An 18,328-nucleotide genomic window follows, 5' to 3' on the forward strand; every position below is an offset into this window, starting at 1 on the left:
AGCCCCGCAACGCTGCCACCATCGCCGTTCCGTCGCCGGCCACCGAAGCTCGCCGCCGTTCGATTCGCCGCCGACAGGACATCCCCGAGCCCACTGACCAACCCTGTGGAACCGCTGTGAGCTCCTCTGCCGTTCGCCCCTTTTTCCCGTCGCTCCGCATGCTCCCTAGCGCTAGCGCTGCCGTGCCCGAAGCTCGCCGCCGCCGCGCCTCATTGCCGGCGTGGCTAGAGTCACCACAGCTCGAATCCGAGCACACCGCTGTGCTCAGAGAACTCCCAGGAGGCCGTAGCGCCCACCAGCCCCTCCTCCCATGCACCATAGCGCCATCTCCGATGTTGCCCGAGCTCCGGCCGCCGCCGCGAGCTCGCCTCCGGCGAACCCCGGCCACCCCCGCACCTCCCGTTGGTTCCTCTAGATGCGCACGGGCGCGGGCTACCTCCTGGTGCCCTTGGCGCGTCGATCCGATGCCCCTAGCGCAAGTCCGGCGTTCCCCCGCCATGCGGAATGGTCGCCGCCGGCGAAACTCCGGCAGGAGCTGATGTGGCCGGTCATTAGGGACTAACTACCCCGCTAATCACCCACTAGGCCACTGACAGCGGGCCCCACCCCTGGTCAAACCCCAGTCAGCGCTGGGTTTGACCGGGATTAGCTCCTGTGTCACTGACGTGTGGCCCCCACACGTCAGGTTTGACCTGGACCAGCCCGTTGACCCTGCTGACGTCACTGTGACGTGGGGCTGACGCAATAAACCATTTTCTGGATTTTTTATAATTCAGGAAATTCCAGAAAATTATATAAACTTCTATAAATCATAGAAAATTAACCGTAACTCCAAATTAAATAATTTATATATGAAAAATTATCAGAAAAATTCAAGGAATCCATCTGTACCATTTTCATGCATGTTAGAACAACTTATAGGTGCTGTTTAGCACAAATCAATTAAATGGCATTTGAATAATCACATATGGGGTTTAAATTTGAATCTTATATTCAAACCAACTTCATTTAATCTGTTGCTAGTTGCATTAGCTCAAACACATTCATATTGCCATGTCATGAGCATGCATCATATTGTGCATTGCATTGATTGTGTTCCTTTCTGTGTTGCCGGTATTTGTCCCCTCTCGATAGACGTGATACCGATGATGTGATCGTTGACACTGATGAAGACTCAATGTTATCTTCAGAAGTGCCAGGCAAGCAAAACCCCCTTGTTCATTCCGATACAATCCCACTCTCTCGCTCCTGCTCTCTTTTACTGCATTAGGACAACACTGATTCAACTGTTACATGCTGCGGTAGTTGAACCCCTTTATCCTCTGCATGACCTGTCATTGCCACAGTAAATAGATGAAACCCACTAGCATGAGTAGGAGTTGTTTGAGCCCTGTTGTGCCTACTCATTCATGCTTGATTGTCATGCCTGCTACTGCTTAGAGTTGAGTCAGGTCTGATTCATCGGGGATGAATCAGAGGCGTGTGAACATGTCCTACTGTGTGTGAGCTAAGTGTGTGAACACGATTTGGTAAAGGTAGCGGTGAGAGGCCATGTAGGAGTACATGGTGGGTTGTCTCATTGAAGCCGTCCTCAGGAACTGAGTTCTGTGTTTGTGATCCATGATTCAGCTACTACCATACATTGGGCCCTGAAATATGACCCCGCTCGACTTATTATTCACCCTTGTCCTCTGTCCAGGAGTTGCAAGTAGTTTCTGGTGTTTGTAGTATGCTGGAGGCCGTGGACAGCGCTGACCGTAGGGGTGGGCTGTGATGCGGTAGGCACGTGGCACGGTGTACCGGGCGCCCGTTTGGTGTCTCGGGAACCCTGTTCACATCGTTTGGGGCTGTGAGCGAAACTCCGGCTGGATCTCCTCATGGATGGAACCCGAATAGGCGATAAACCTGGACTAGAGACTTGAGTGTTTAGGTAGGTCGTGGTCTACACCCACGTCGGCTTTCGCTTGAAGTCTGCCGAGCACATGTCGTGTGCAGACGCTAAGTGGTGGAAACATGTATGAAGAAGTACAACCCTGCAGGGTTATCATCATCTATTCGAATAGCCGTGTCCGCGGAAAAGGACTTCTGGGTTGCTTATATCAGTTCATAGACAAGTGAAAGTGGATACTCTAAAATACGCAAGATAAGCGTGAGTGCTATGGATGGCGTTCTCGTAGGGAGACGGGAGCGGATCCATAGTGGTGTATTGATATGGTGAATATGTGGACTCGTGTGCGCCACCTCAAAAGAGTCGCTTGCAGTCGTAGTTTAGGATAGCCACCGAGTCAAAGCTGGCTTGCTGTAGTTAAACCCCACCACCCCTTTGTTGAAAATGATGCATATGTAGTTAGTTCTGATGTAAGTCTTGCTGGGTACATTTGTACTCACGTTTGCCTATTTTATGTTTTTGCAGAGAGACTTCAGTCTCACTAGTAGTTCCACGTGGACTTCGACGTTTAGCTTGTTACCTCAGCTACGATCTTGTGCCCTCGGCAGGATTTGGTAGATAGTCAGGCTTCTCAGCCTTTTTCATTTATAGATGTCTGTACTCAGACATGATAGCTTCCGCGTGTGCTTTGATTTGTATGCTCTGATTGTTGGGTCATGAGACCCATGTTTGTAATATCGCGCTCCTCGGAGCCTATTGAATAAATTACTTGAGTCATAGAGTCATGTTGTGATGCCATGTTGTATTTGCACATATCGAGCATATTGTGTGTATGTTATTGAAATGCTTGGTATGTGTGGGATCTGACCATCTAGTTGTTTATCTTTAGTAGCCTCTCTTACCGGGAAATGTCTCCTAGTGTTTCACTGAGCCATGGTAGCTTGCTACTGCTCCGGAACACTTAGGCTGGCCGGCATGTGTCCTTCTTCGTTCCTGTGTCTGTCCCTTCGGGGAAATGTCACGCGATGAATACCAGAGTCCTGTTAGCCCGCTACAGCCCGGTTCACCGGAGTCCTGCTAGCCCACTGCTACAGCCTGGATTCACTCGCTGATGACCGACACGTTCGATGCTGGGTCATGAATGCCTGTCCCTGTAAGTCTGTGCCACTTTGGGTTTACGACTAGCCATGTCAGCCCGGGCTCCTTATCATATGGATGCTAGCGACACTGTCATATACGTGTGCCAAAAGGCGCAAACGGTCCTGGGCTAAGGTAAGGCGACACCCGTGGGAATACCGTGCGTGAGGCCGCAAAGTGATATGAGGTGTTACATGCTAGATCGATGTGGCATTGAGTCGGGGTCCTGACACCGCACTCCACCTCCTTGGCGCGCAACGCGATGTTGGCTTCGCCCAGCTGCTGCTGCAAGGTAGCGTTGGCCCCTGCGAAAGATAGAAGAAAGAAAAGGCGTCAGTCGCCAGCAGTGAAGAAGAATGGTCGCGAGGGAGATCCGGACCGACTGCTCAGCAGTCGCCCGAATCTCGGGGACTACAGGCTGCGGGTGCGCCAGCGTGGCCCCGCGGAGAGAGGAGCCGTCAAGTCAACAAGAAAGAAAAACAGTCGCCGGGAAGATCCGGCTCGACTGCTCAGCAGTCGGCCCGAATCTCGGGGACTACAGCCCGCGGGTGCGCCAGCGCGCCCCCGCAAAGAAGGAAGAAACTTACTCTGGCTTTCTGACAAGTCGGCGGTCCGCTTTTCAAGCTCCTGGATCTTGGAGTTGAAGACGGCAGCACGAATATTGTGATAAGTCTACACAAAAGAGAGTTCAGATAAAGCCAGCACTCGGAGCTTACAGATAGAAGTTCCAGGCCGCCTGCTCAGCAGCCGACCCGGAACTCGGGGACTACACCCAGTGGGTGCACTGACGCGCCCCCACACAGACAAGTACAAATCAAAAATCAAAGAAGTAAGAGGTTCACCCGAACGGCTGCCCACGTTTCCAAGAACGCATTGTTGCACTTCTTGAGGGCATCGGCCTCGGCTTGGAGTTTGGTGTGAACATCCAGGATGGCCCGATTCGGTGTCCAGTCAGATGGCGCGGCGCTGGTCGCTTCGGCGTCCGGACTCGAGGAGCTCGCGGTGCCGACTTCCTGCGGGCGTGGTGCCGAGATCCCCTTCGTGAGCCAGCGACGCGTTGGCGTGCGGGGCTCAGGAGTCGGGCCCTTCACCATCTCGCTTCCGGCTGGCAGCACCGGTGGATCTGCCGGCTTCTTGTCCCGCGACTCCCTGGATGGCGGCGGCGGGGGCACGACCACGTCCGGCATTGCGATGTCCCCGCCCTCCCTCTCCATGGTCGGGTGCTCGTCGCCGGCTCGTTCGGTCGATGCCACGAAGTCCGGCGGTGGAGGTGCAGAGCTCAAGGGGGCAACAAGCAGCGGCTCCTGGCGGCGTGACGCTTGTTTGTGCAACATCCGCCTCGGCCTCCTTCAACTTCTTCAGCGTGGCGGCTTCAGCCTTGTCCGCCTCCTCCTTCTCCCGATGGGCGGCTTCCTGCTCCGCGCGCGCCTCCTGCAAGTTCCTCTCCTTCGCCTCCCGAAGGTCGGCGGCCGGGTCGATTCGCTGGGAAGAGGAGGAAGTCTGCGCCGACCCAACAACGGAGCCGGCGGCCGATTTCTTGAGAGAGAGTGGAGCCCTAAAAAATTCAAGAAAGTAAACTAAAGAGCTCAGATGGAAGCAGCAAGACAAGAAAAAAGCACGAAAGGAGATACGCACACTGGCACTAGGGGAGGCACCTTCGGGAGCTTTTGGAACTTGGCCACTTTCGCGGCGGTTTCCTGCCGCTTGGTCGCGGCGGCCGGGTTCTTGGGCTTTTTCAGCTGGCTGCCAAACAGGGTAGCACCCTGCTTATGCTTATGCATGCCGCCTCGGGCAGTCGGCTCGGCGGAGGGGCCTGCATCTGCTTTGCCGGCTCTTCGCGCCGGGCGCGGCACGTCCTCCTCATCTTCATCATCTGGCTCGGACCCGCCGCCGCCACCCTCTTCGGAGCCATCTGCTCCATGGAAGCCGCCTATGGCGTCATCTTCCAGGGCGGCCGCCCCCAAGTCGGGGTCGTCCACGTCGCTTACAGCCCGGTCCGGCGCGTAGGGACCGCCCGCCCCCACTGCGGCGTCGGCTGCATGCGACTCGAGGACCTGTTCAAGGGAAAAAAGACAGACTGATCAAACCACAAGACGAGATCAAGCAAAGTAGAGTTGAAGAAAGAAGAGATCAAATAACTTACGGCTGGCGGTAGATTCGCGCGGGAGTACGGCTCCTTGCCAAACTCCCAGGGCACCTCCAGTTGGAGATCGGAGATCTCATTCACCAAGTTCGCCACCCGAAGCCGGCTGATTGCCGCGGCACCGTCCGCTGACACCGGTTTCGGCTTGTAGCCCCAGTTGGCCCGAGGCTCTACTGGGGGGGTCGGCTTTGTAAGCCAGCAGGTTTAGGAAGTCGGCGGCCGGGTCGCTGTTCTCCATGTAGAAGTAAGTCTGCTGCCACATCTTGACCGACTGTGGCAGCTTGATGGCGGGGAAGGCGCTTACCGGAGAAGGCCGGCGCACCCCGATGAAGGCACCGCACTGGGCAGCCACCTCCTTTGCGGACGTGCCCAATTTGGTGTAGAAGAAAGCCCCCCACAGCTCGACGGTGGGGGGGATGACGAGGTTGCCCTCACACATCGTGACGAAGACGGTAAGGAGCATCACAGTGTTGGGCGTGATGTGATGAGGCTGGACGTGGTGGAAGTTGAGGAATGAGTGAAAGAAGTTGCTCACCGGGAGGCCGAATCCGCGGATGAAATGCGAGCAGAACACCACCCGCTTGCCCTCCCTCAGCGCTGGCGAAATATCCTTCGCCGGGGCCAGGCGCGTCTTCACCAACTCCGGGCCGGGAAGGTGCCGCGTGTCGCGGAGGAAGGAGATGTGATCATCGTTGACGTTGGACCCGTCCCAGTCTCCTCCCCGCTCGCGCCCCATGGGCGGCTCGAGGGAGCAAATGGTGCACCTGAGAGCGAAGGACCGACGCAGGAGTACGGCGGCAAGAGGAAGAAGAAGAATGCAAACGGAGAGCGGGAGAATGCGCGCGTGCTCTGCCGCTCTCCCCCTCCCCCAACTTATAGCCCAGGGGCTACGGAGTCGAGGGGGCGGGGTGCGGGAATGTGGGATCGGCTACACCCACGATCGTGGCCACGACCCCGCGTCTCCCCATTTACTGCAAGAGTTATTGCACACAGTAACTCTACGAATAAACCCAACCGCCCGCCTCGGTCGCAGCGGATCCGCCCGCGTGCCGAGGCCCGGTAGTGGCGGGCCTAGCCTGCAGTCGCGTCCCATCGCGCGTGTGGGCTGGCAGGCTGGCCCGGCTAGTAGGCGCCATGTGGCATGCTCATGGCGGGCGGCGGGCTGGAAAGCTTGGCTAGCACGCCACCTGTTTCCCGCTGTGGCATTCAAAATTCTCAGACAAGTCCGGCTGGCGGAGGCCGGCTCCTTCCAGGCGGCTCGCCGGAAGACGGATGATGCTACTATCTCAGGCATCCGGAGAAGAAACTTTTGAGGCCCCTTGGCTCCTCGACCGCGGCGCCTCACCAGCTTCGGGGACTACTGTCGGAGTAATGGGCCACGGGTAGCCCAACCCGAGTCCCTGAATATTCTAAAAACATCGGGCCAACTATGCCCCTCAAGACACCAAGATGGAGCGCCGCCATCCTCTGGCCGGCTGGTCAGGCGGCCGGCTGTCGGAAGGCGGCCAATCTACAGAAGGCGGCACCAAGACAAGCCGACTCCGGGCAGGCGGCCTCCAGAGAGGCCGGCTCCCGGCAGTCGGCTCCCAGGTGCCCTCAAAGTCTGCACCCTCATTAAGAGGACAAGACTGAATATGGCTACAGTGTAGCCCCTCACCCCCACGATCGGGGCTGAGCGAGGGAACAATGCCCCGTACAGGCAGAGGTCGCCGTCTGGCGCGGCACTGTTGCCCCTCCTCCCTTGACGTCACGCCAGTCCAGCGGAGCTTTGCCCCATGATGGCCTGTCGGGACGGCCCGCACGCGGTGGGCCCTACCTGGCAGCGGGCAGCATACAAGACGGAGGGAGATGGACCAGTCGGACCCGAGGGGAGCCGGCTTCCATCAGGCGGCCCGTTCTCTCCTCGGGGCTCGCAAGTCATTAACCAGATGAGACAAGGGTGTGGCTACAGTGATCTCCCACCAGGCGGCGGGACTGTAGCCACGCCCCCACGACCGAGCCTGTGTCATTAGCATAGCAGCTACAGTAACCAGCAGTCACCAAGGCCCGCAATCAGCGGGTACGGCCTGTCGGCTTCGAGCCAGACCAGTCGGTGGGGCCCACCAGGCGGCGGGCCCCAACCACCAGCGAAAAAGCCGGCGCCCAGAGACACTGACAGCCGAGACCTACACCCGGCTGTATTACCATTGTACCCCTGGGGGGTAGGCCTATATAAACCCCCTAGGGCACCCATGCAAAGGGTTCCCAATCCCTTAGAACTAGATGCATACCTAGAGAGGAGAAGAGCTAGCCTTGCCTTCTCCTACCTTTGCCGAACAGCTCGAGGAGCACCATTGTACCTACTGTGACCTTAGTGATCATGCGGAGACCCCGCAGAGGAGGATTAGGGGTGTTATCTCCTAGGAGAGCCCCCAACCTGGGTAAAGTTTGTCGGCGTTCGTGTTTACGCCTTATCCCGCTTCCAGGCATCGGTGATGTTCTACTCACTCCCACCATGATAAGCCATCCTTTGGCATATGTCGCACCCAACCCCCGACACAAACGCTATGTTGTGTTGTAAAGAAGCTATCAATAGATAAGATTCGTGCAAATATTTTATTCTCTCTGCGGTATACCAGGTCCGGATATATCTACTACATCCGAAGACTATCTTGGAGTTCGGAGAAAGGGGAACCCGCCTTGCAATGCCGAAGACAATCTGCACACCGGACTCCTCGTTATTGAAGCCAGGTTCAAGGTCTACTGAGGGAGTCCTGTACTAAGGGGTCCTCGGGCATCCGGCCTGCTATCCATGGGCTAGACTAATGGGTTGTGAAGACCGAAGACCATACTCGTGTCCGGATTGGACTTTCCTTGGCGTGGAAGGCAAGCTAGGCGACCAGCTGTGAAGATTCCTTCTTATGTAACCGGCTCCATGTAACCCTAGATCTCTCCGGTGTCTATATAAACCAGAGAGCATAGTCCGGATAGGACACATTCATTACCATATACACATAGGCTAGGCTTCTAGGGTTTAGCCATTACGATCTCGTGGTAGATCAACTCTTGTAATACTCATATTCATCAAGATCAATCAAGCAGGAAGTAGGGTATTACCTCCATAGAGAGGGCCCGAACCTGGGTAAACATCGTGTCCCCCGTCTTCTATTACCATCCATCCTAGATGCACAGTTCCGGACCCCCTACCCGAGATCCGCCAGTTTTGACACTGACAGCGGGTGCGCCGCGCGCCTGGTTTCTCCGCTTGCCAGGGTCTTTGGTGGCCTCCTGTGAGGAGCTGCGTGGCCTCTTATTCACGTGCTTCATGGCGCCAGCGCTCCACACTGTCGCAACCCTCCTCGGTTCACAGGCGCCACCCTCGGACCGCCACGTCAAGTAGTTCTTTCGCCAGGTGGGTGCCGCCCACGCGCATCAGGGAGCTCCCCTGGGCAGGGCGGCGCCTAAGGCCGACCTCACCTTCGACTCAAGGGACCACCCCGCGACCACTGTAGGCATCAGCGCGCTCTCGATGCTCTACACCCCCACCATTTGTAACGTGGCGGTCACCAAGCCCTTCTCCGGAGTCGTCGACGGCTCCACCTGCCCCCTGGGGCAGACCCGCCTCCCCGTCACCTTCGACACCTGTGACAACTATTGCACTAAGCTTATCGACTTCGACATCGCCGGCATCTACCTCCCGTACAACACCATCCTCGGGTACCCGGCCTTGGCCAAGTTCATGGCAGCAACTCACCCTGCCTACAATCTCATGAAGATGCCGGGGAGCAGCGGCGTCCTCACTGTGGCAGGGGATACCAAAGAAGTGTTGCTGGCCCTCAAGCTCGCCTTCAGGGCCGCGGCGGCTACGCGGTCAAGTGAGGAAGGAGCCCCGGAGGCTCTGGGGGTTGCGCCAGCAAAGAAGAAGCAACTGTTCTCTCAAGATCACCAACCTCAACAAGGCTTGCCCCTCAGGACCCCCTTCCCGCTTCCGCGCATCAACTAGATCGTCGACTCCACCACTGAGTGCGACCTGCTGTGCTTTCTGGACGCCTTCTCGGGCTATCACCAAATCAAGATGGCGGTGCAGTATGTTGAGAAGACGGCTTTCCTGACCCCTTGCGGGGTGTATTGCTACACCTGCATGACGTTTGGGCTGCGTAATGCCGGGGCAACCTTCCAGCAGCTGATGCACATCGCCTTGGGTCAGTAGCTAGGGAGGAACGCTGAGGCCTATGTCGACGACATAGTGGTAAAGTCTCGGGAGGCAAGGGCCCTTATTGAAGATCTGGAGGAAACATTTGCCAGCCTACGCAAGGTAGATATGCGACTCAATCCAGAGAAATGTGTGTTTGGCGTCCCCCCCGGGGAGCTGCTGGGCTTTCTGGTGTCGGGATCGAGGCCAAACCCGAGAAGGTCAAGGAAATAGAAAGGATGAGCCCGCCACAAACCCTCAAAGAGATGCAGAAGCTGGCGGACTGTGTGACCTCGCTGGGGCGCTTCATCTCCAAGCTGGGAGAACGCGCCCTCCCGTTCTTCAAATTGATGAAAAAGAAAGGACCATTCAAGTGGACTCCGGAGGCTAAAGCGACATTCCAAGTCCTCAAGAGGTACCTGACCAACCCGCCGGTGATGATAGCACCACGTCCACTTGAGCCCTTGGTGCTCTACCTGGCCGCCACGCCCCACTCTGCTAGCGCAGCGCTGGTGGCGGTCTGGGAGGAGCGCCTGGCCAAGGGCTCGCGAAGCAGCACCTCGCACCCAGTCGAGAAGCCATGGCCTCAGGACGACGCTCCAGAGGCCTCGACTGCCCCGACATGTGTCCAAGCTCCTCAAGACGGCGCTCCTGAGGCCCCGGCTGCCCCAACAAACGACCAAACTCCTAAGGTCCCCCGGTCTCAAGAGGTACAAGACCCCGCCAACACTTCCACCTTCGTTGAGCACCCGGTGTACTTCGTCAGCATGGTGCTACGCGATGCACGGGCACGCTAACCCATGCAACCAAAGCTTTTGCTCGCGCTCCTCGTCACCTCCCGCAAGCTGCGCCACTACTTTTATGGCCACCCCATCAAGGTTGTCTCAGCTTACCCACCGGAGAGAGTGCTCCGGAGCCCCAACACCGCAGGAAGGGTCGCAGAGTGGAACATCGAACTGCAGGCGTTCCAGTTGGAGTTCAGCACCACCAGAGTCATCAAGGATGCGGCGCTTACTGACTTCATGGCGGAATGGACCGACATTCCCAGCCCAAAAGTGGGCGAGGACCGTCCCCTCTCGCCGGAAAGAGGGGCACCAGACGGTTGGGTCATGTACTTTGACGGCGCATTCGCGCGTCAGGGCGCGGGGGCTGGAGCTGTGCTCATCTCGCCCACCCAGGACAAGCTCTACTACTCCGTGCAGCTATGCTTCCAGCAGGGCTAGAAGGCCTCCAACAACATCGTAGAGTACGAAGGCCTGATCATCGGTCTCAAGGCTGTGTCAGCTTTGGGAGTGAAACGCCTTACCATCAAGGGCGACTCCCAGCTCCTCGTCAACTTGTCCAACAAAGCATACAAGCCGAAGGACGAGCACATGGAGGCATACCTTGAGGAGGTACGAAAAATTGAGAAACAATTTTTGGGCCTGGAGTTGCAGCACGTACCGCGCGACACGAACAAGGAGGCAGACGACATCGCCAAGAGGGCATCCCGTCGCCTACCTCAGGAGCCTAGCGTCTTTGAGGAGCGGCTCTTCAAGCCATCGGCAACCCCACCCACCGTTGGACCAGCATCGCCTCAGGAGGAGCTCCCCCAGCACCCCTCCTAGGCGCCCCCGCTTGCGGCCCAACCTCGGGAGCCCATCTGCTCCTCGCTCTTGAGCCTCAGGAGGGGTGCTGGATGAAAGAAGCCGAACAACGTCTCATTGCGGTGCATTTCTAGGGAGCAAGGACACGAGCTGTTGACTGACATACATGGCGGGGACTCCGGGCATCACTCTTCATCGCGCACCCTCATGGGCAAGGCGTTCTTGTAACGCCCCGGATACAACTTTCCATATTCGTAACTCCGACTCTTGCCTTTTCCGGAGATGTGATTTTTTATTTCCTTCGTGGTTGCGTTTTTGTCGTTTGTTTTGCATTTTGTTTTTGTTATGCATCTCATCTCATAGCATCATGTGCATCGCATCCGCATGTTTTTCAAAACTTGCATCCGTTCGGGTTCCGCCGTTTCTCTCCGTTGTCCGTTCTGAGCCCGACCACACTCGCATGCGCCCGCGGCACCTCTGAAATATTATTTTATAAGTGGCATAAAAATGTTCTCGGAATGGGTTGCAACTTGTCGTGCGGTCTTATTATAGTGTAGACAGGCCGCCTGCCAAGTTTCATCGCATTCGGAGTCCATTTAATAGCCCAACCGTTAAACCTACAACCGCAATATAGTCGGTATATTCGTCGGACGTTTCGGTCTCCGCAACAGTTGCCGGGCTGCCTTCTCTTCTCTCTTCTCAGCCCATCTAACCCGGCTTAAACCCCCCTCCGATCGGTGCCGTTGGATCGTCATCGGAGGCTCCGAAACCCCTGCTAATCGCCAACCCTAACCCCTCTTTCTATAAATAGCAGCCCCCCTTGCCATTTTTGTCACCCCTAACCCCTCTCCTTGATTTCCGCGCCGTCCCAATCAGCCGCCGCCGCCACCTCCCACCTTCTCCTCGTAATCCGGCGCCGGCCACCTCCTCCCCGCCACTTGGCACCATACCACAGGCCGCGCCGCCGCCAGCTGTCGCCCGCAGCCAACCGGGTGTCGCCACCTGGCCGCAGGCCCGTCCCAGGCCCGCCCGAGCCCCGAACTGGGCCCGAGGCCGAGCTCCGCACGCCCCTGCGCCCGACCTCCTCTCGCGTCCTCCCCAAGATCCCCGAGCCAGAGGCCGACCCCGCCGCCTCGCCAGAGGACACGCGCCGCCGCCGTCGGCGACCTCGACGCCCAGGCCAAATCTGCCGCCCTTTGCCTTCTTCTCCTTCTCCCCTCTCCTCCTCCCTCTAATCTCTCTCCTCCCCGCAGGGAACCGCGCCGCCGCCGACTGGGGATCTCGCCTCCAGCTCCGTCGCTGGAGCTCCCCGCCCCGTTCCGGCGCCGGGAATGGGCTCCCGACGCTCGGATCCGGCCTCCCCTCGCCGGATCTAGCCTCCTCTGCCTCCCCCTCGCTGAGAACCGCCGTCCTCCGTCGCCGTTGGATGCTGGCGCCGCCGGCCTCGTCCCCGTTCGGGAGAGACGACGGCAGCCGTCACCGGCCACGTGGGCCGCGCCCCCCCGCGTCTGCCTCCTCAGCGCCCGGCCCAGCAGCACCCTTCGCCCGCTTCAGCCCAGCGCGCGCACCGCACCCGCGTTGACCAGGCCCAGCCGGCCTGCCAGGCCTCCTCCGCCAACCTGGTCTTGGCCCATGGGTGAGCGCCCCTCCAGCCCCTCCCCTGTGCACTATTTGGGCTAGGCAAATTCGGCCTAGAGTCTATTTTTTTAGGCTCTGCGATTTTGCCTTTTATCCTGTGATTAACTAGATTTGCAGAAAAACCCCTAAACTTCATGCATTTAATAACCCATTAACCGTGCATCGGATTAAAATGTTTTATATATGTAAAATGCTCAGAAAATTGTGTAGATTAATAATATGCCACTTTCATCTATGTTAAAAATGTTTAACAAGTTGTTTGTGTTTATTTTGCATAATGCCATGCTAAAATGATTTAATTCATAACACAATAACCGTAGCTCCATTTTAAACAAACTTTATATGTAAATGGGGTGGAAAAAATGCCTAGTTTAACATGGTGCACTTTATTTTCCTGTTTAACAACCATAAAATTGTGTTTAGGGCAGAACAGTACCAAATCCATAATTTGCATATGGGGATTTTCCGGAATTATTGTTTGTTGTTTCCGGCCTCATTTAAACTTGCCTAGATAGTTAGTTTCATTATGTTTCACCTCTTGCCATGTTTAACAACATTTAATATTGTTGGGTACAAAACCGAGAGAGAACTAATTAATCGATGTGGTGTTCCGTCAATATGCAACTTGTTGCATATTGAGCTCCACTTAATTTGTAGTGTTGTTTGTTGCACTTTGCTATGCCATGCCTCATTAAACCGGACATGCATCATACTTGATTGTGCATCATGCCATGTTTATGCTTGTGCATTTACCATGTTGCTTGCTTCTTTCCGGTGTTGCTTCTGAGTTCCGGTAACATTGCGTTCGTGAGGATTCGTTCGACTACGTTGGTTCGTCTACTTCATGGACTCGTTCTTCTTCCTTGCGGGATTTCAGGCAAGATGACCACTACCCTGGATCTCACTACTATCATTGCTATGCTAGTTGCTTCGTTATATCGCTTTGCTGCACTACCTATCATCTGTTTGTCGAGCCATCCCAAATTGCCATGAACCTCTAACCTTTGACACCTTTCCTATGCAAACCATTGTTTGGCTATGTTACCGCTTTGCTCAGCCCCTTTTATAGCGTTGCTAGTTGCAGGTGAAGTTGAAGATTTCTCCATGGTGGACAGGATGTTGGTTGGGATATCACAATATCTCTTATATTATTAATGCATCTATATACTTGGTAAAGGGTGGAAGACTTGGCCTTTTGCCTAGTGTTTTGTTCCACTCTTGCCGCCCTAGTTTCCGTCATACCGGTGTTATGTTCCCGGATTTTTGCGTTCCTTACGCGGTCGGGTGATTTATGGGACCCCCTTGACAGTTCGCTTTGAATAAAACTCCTCCAGCAAGGCCCAACCTTGGTTTTACCATTTGCCTCACCTAGCCCTTTTTTCCCTTGGGTTTCCGGAGCCCGAGGGTCATCTTTATTTTACCCCCCCCCCGGGCTAGTGCTCCTTCGAGTGTTGGTCCAACCTGAGCGATGTACGGCGCCCCCTGTGCAACCAGGGTCTATGCCAACCCGTCGTCTTGCTCATCCGGTGTGCCCTGAGAACGAGGTACGTGCGACTCCTATCAGGATTTGTCGGCACATCGGGTGGCTTTGCTGGTCTTGTTTTACCATTGTCGAAATGTCTTGTAAACCGGGATTCCGAGTCTGATCGGGTCTTCCTGGGAGAAGGTCTATTCCTTCGTTGATCGCGAGAGCTTGCCATGGGCTAAGTTGGGACACCCCTACAGGGTATAATCTTTCGAAAGCCGTGCCTGCGGTTATAGGCAGATGGGAATTTGTTAATGTCTGGTTGTAGACAACTTGACACCAGATCCGAATTAAAATGCATCAACCGCGTGTGTAGCCGTGATGGTCTCTTCTCGGTGGAGTCCGGGAAGTGAACACGGTTTCTGTGTTATGTTTGACGTAAGTAGGAGTTCAGGATCACTTCTTGATCATTGCTAGCTTCACGACCGTCCGCTTGCTCTCTTCTCGCTCTTATTTGCGTATGTTAGCCACCATATATGCTTAGTCGCTGCTGTAGCCTCACCACTTTACCCCTTCCTTTCCCTTTAAGCTTTGCTAGTCTTGATACCCATGGTAATGGGATTGCTGAGTCCTCGTGGCTCACAGATTAATACAACAACAGTTGCAGGTACAGGTTCATGCGATGATCATGACGCGAGAGCGATGTTTTCTTGCGTTGAGTTCTTCTTCTGCTTCTTCTTCGATCAGGGGATAGGTTCCAGGTCGGCAGCCTGGGCTAGCAGGGTGGATGTCGTTTGAGTTTCTGTTTGTGTTTCATCCGTAGTCGGATGATGCTCTTTTGTATTGTGATGTTGTATTCGTGTGGCATTTTATGCCTCTTGTATGTATCCCCATATATTATGTAATGTTGATGTAATGATATCCACCTTGCAAAAGCGTTTCAATATGCGGGTCTATCCTTGGTGGGACCTTCGAGTTCCTTTTGGATAGGGTCGCATATTGGGCGTGACAAGTTGGTATCAGAGCCTCGACCAACCATAGGAGCCCCCTTGATTGTTGGCCGTTGTTGAGTCTAGAAGAAAACTGTTTTGAGTCTTAGGATTATATATATCGGAGAGTAGGATTCTTTTTACTCCTCAGCCCCTTCGTCGCTCTGGTGAGGTCTCCTGACGAATATGTTTTGACTTTCCTCTCCTCAAATTTCACTAAATTTTTTTTAGGATCACGCGAGTATCTTGGAATCGTTCCGATGGTTTTGTGACGAGAACATTGTTCTTGGTGCCTCCTGTCTATTTATGTGGCAGTGTCCCGGGGAGTCGAGCTCTGAGGTGTTGTCGTCACAATTTTATCGTTGCAGTTTTGGAATACCTAAGATTTGTCGACATCGAAAATATCTTTTATGCAGTTGTTGGTGAGATAACCTCGATAACCCAGTACTGGGGCGAGCTCGGGAGTATTGCCATAACTCGTATAATGGATGCTTTTCGAAGGTTGAGGTACACGATTTCCGAAGGTTTCTTGGTTATGTGTTGATGGATGGATACAGCTTGGATGTAGGAATTGTTAGTTTTGGGTGAGATACATATATTGCTTCCCCTGTATCCCCAACACCAGATTGCATAACCAGAAAGTTTCGGGAGTTTTATAGGTGGGAATTCAAGTAGCTCCTAGAATATCTTTGCGACAGATGCATGATATGAGATTGGGGTTCGACGTCTAGTGGTCCGCCTTTCCACGGTCATTTTTACAGTGGTCTCGTTGTGTCTTAAAGAACCCTTGGCTATGCTGGTTCGGGGACACTTCGTATGTCATGTGCACTGCCTTGTACATGATGGTGCTATACACTTGAGCCCGTGTGGGCCCCACCACAAAAACTTTGGACGAAATCTCTATCATATGTTTGTTCCGGCTTATTCTGCAAGACAAATCCTTTGTTTTGTTTTATTTGTGGTATTCGAGTTGCTTCAAAGTCAAATGTTGATTCCATACCTTTCAAGTGTTGTTCTCATATTTCTATGGGAGTACTAATCCTTTTGATCATTGAGGTTGTCATGTTAATTCTTCTCCAACCGGTGCGCTTCTCTTCGAGATGATCTCATCATTCTCTCCATCCGTAAGATCAATTCTAAGTTTTCCCAATGGTGTCTGTTTCGTTCATTCCAAGTTGTCTTTGTTTTTCCCCACCCTCCCACCCCTTTTCTTCAAGGACTCATATATTATAATCAAGTATCCATTTATTCATGTGAAGTCTCTTCACTCTTTTCAATCATTGTTTTGATCCGGTGATCCCTCGTGAAGATGCTCACGAGCTTCAAGTTCATCATCCTTCGTTCTTTTTCTTCTCCGGTGGATCCAATTCAAGCTTTCAGTGTTGATCATATTCCTTTCCTCCTTCCTAATGCTCTCTCATGTCGATGCACCTCTTAATTGCTCACTTCTTGCTATTCATTTGATCCGGAGTGTTTGAATATATCTCAAAAGACTTGTGTTTCCATTCTCAATCAGTTCAAGATATTTCGAGATTATTATCTCATTCAAGTCATTTAATTCAACCGGTGCAATATCTCTTTAAATCATTTCCAACGATGGTTCTTTTTAGTGGGCCCTAACCCACAGGTCTTTTCCCAGGATCTTACCTGACTCTTCTAATTTTTCCGGAGCTTCTAAAATTCTTTTCAAAGTGTGACGTAAGAATGGATTCCATCAGTCACATGCCTTCTCCAAGATCGCTTTGAAATATTTTCATCGTTGGTTCAACCTTTCCAATTTTCATTCCGGAGTATCTCAACAATTCATGATGGTTCTCATCATCTTTCTCAACTTTTGAAGACTGAAGAAGGATTTCTCTTAAATCTTGGTCCATTCTCTTGAAGATTCATGGTTCTAGCTTGATGCTATCCTCATAATTGTTTTGATTTTGACAATTCTTTTCAACCATCTGATGCATTTCAGGAGTTGCTTCCTTTCTTGATAATCCGAATGCCATCATTTCTGAATATTACTCATTCTCAACCTTCAACTCTTGTTCTCCAAATCTTACCGGTGATTCGTTCATATACCCTCTAGTCAGCTCATGATCTCTTCGTTCTCATGTTTCTAAATTGCCTCAAGTATCTTCATTCATTTTCCAATTCTTCCCAGTGAATTGTGCCTTTGTTACGTTCATTTTCAATTCTTACGGTGGTTCGTTCAAGAGTTCTCTTTCCTTGGTTATCATATCAATTCATTCGTTGTTTCCAAATTCCACCGGTGGTTCATGAAGATTTTCTAAAGTTTGCGCCATATCTATCTTGATCCTTTCTATGAGAATAAGTAGTATGCCAAATCTGTTGCTTGTCATCAATTTAAATTGGTGAAGGATAGGCATGACATAATTCTTATTCTTGTTTCATCCAAGTGATTAATTCCTTCTTCCGGAGATTGTTCATGATGAAGTAATTCTCGGTTCTAGTGTTCATCTTTTCCTTTTTTGGAGTTCCAAGTTTTCTTGGTTATATCGTTGCAAAGCTCCATCTAAAACATTGCAAGGCTTCACCTTCTGTTTCATCTTCTCTTTCTTTCTATCATCCTTTTATTACCAGAGTTCTTCATGGAGGCTCTACTTGGTGGTTCGTCAAGGATTCTTTCATTCTTCAATTGTTCCTCAAGTTTTCTCTTGAATCTATGATCCGTCAAGCCATACTTCAAAATAAACATGGTGCTCAACACATGTTTTGTTTTGAGGCGTTCAAGCATTCTTCATCTTGCATTCCAAAGTGCAATTCTTCCTACCTTATCTTTTGAGATGGTGTTATATCATTCTTGACGATTTCCAGTCATGTTTCGTGATTCTTATTGTTATCAAGAATGAGGTATTTTAAATCCATCAATCTCTTTGTTGGAGTTATCTTGGGTTATATTTCACCTAAAGCCTTCCATTGGGAATGTTGCTATTGTGGTGCTTATCAATGATTCAAGTTTTCTCCTATCCTCTCGGCAAAAGAGGTTTTTCATCTCTTCGTTGATCTCAAACAAGCTTTTGTTTTTTTTTCGTTAGTGGCAGAATTTCACCTCAAGTGTTGAGATGTTTCCATAAGCCCACTACAAGCTTATTCTTTTCATTGTTGGTTTTCCAACAACTCCGTTATAACCTTCTTTGCAAGGATTCTTTCCAAATTCAATTGTGGTAGGAGTTGTCATTTTCTTCTCCGTCCCTTTATCCCAACAATCTAGCTTCTATTCTTTCGTTCCGGAGGCATTGTGATGTTGCTCTTTTCACTCATCATCTTGCTTTGGCAAGATCAGTTCTTCTCCTTACTTC

This window comes from Triticum dicoccoides, chromosome 7B (genome assembly GCF_002162155.2).
Source record: "Triticum dicoccoides isolate Atlit2015 ecotype Zavitan chromosome 7B, WEW_v2.0, whole genome shotgun sequence".
Lineage (NCBI taxonomy): Eukaryota > Viridiplantae > Streptophyta > Magnoliopsida > Poales > Poaceae > Triticum > Triticum dicoccoides.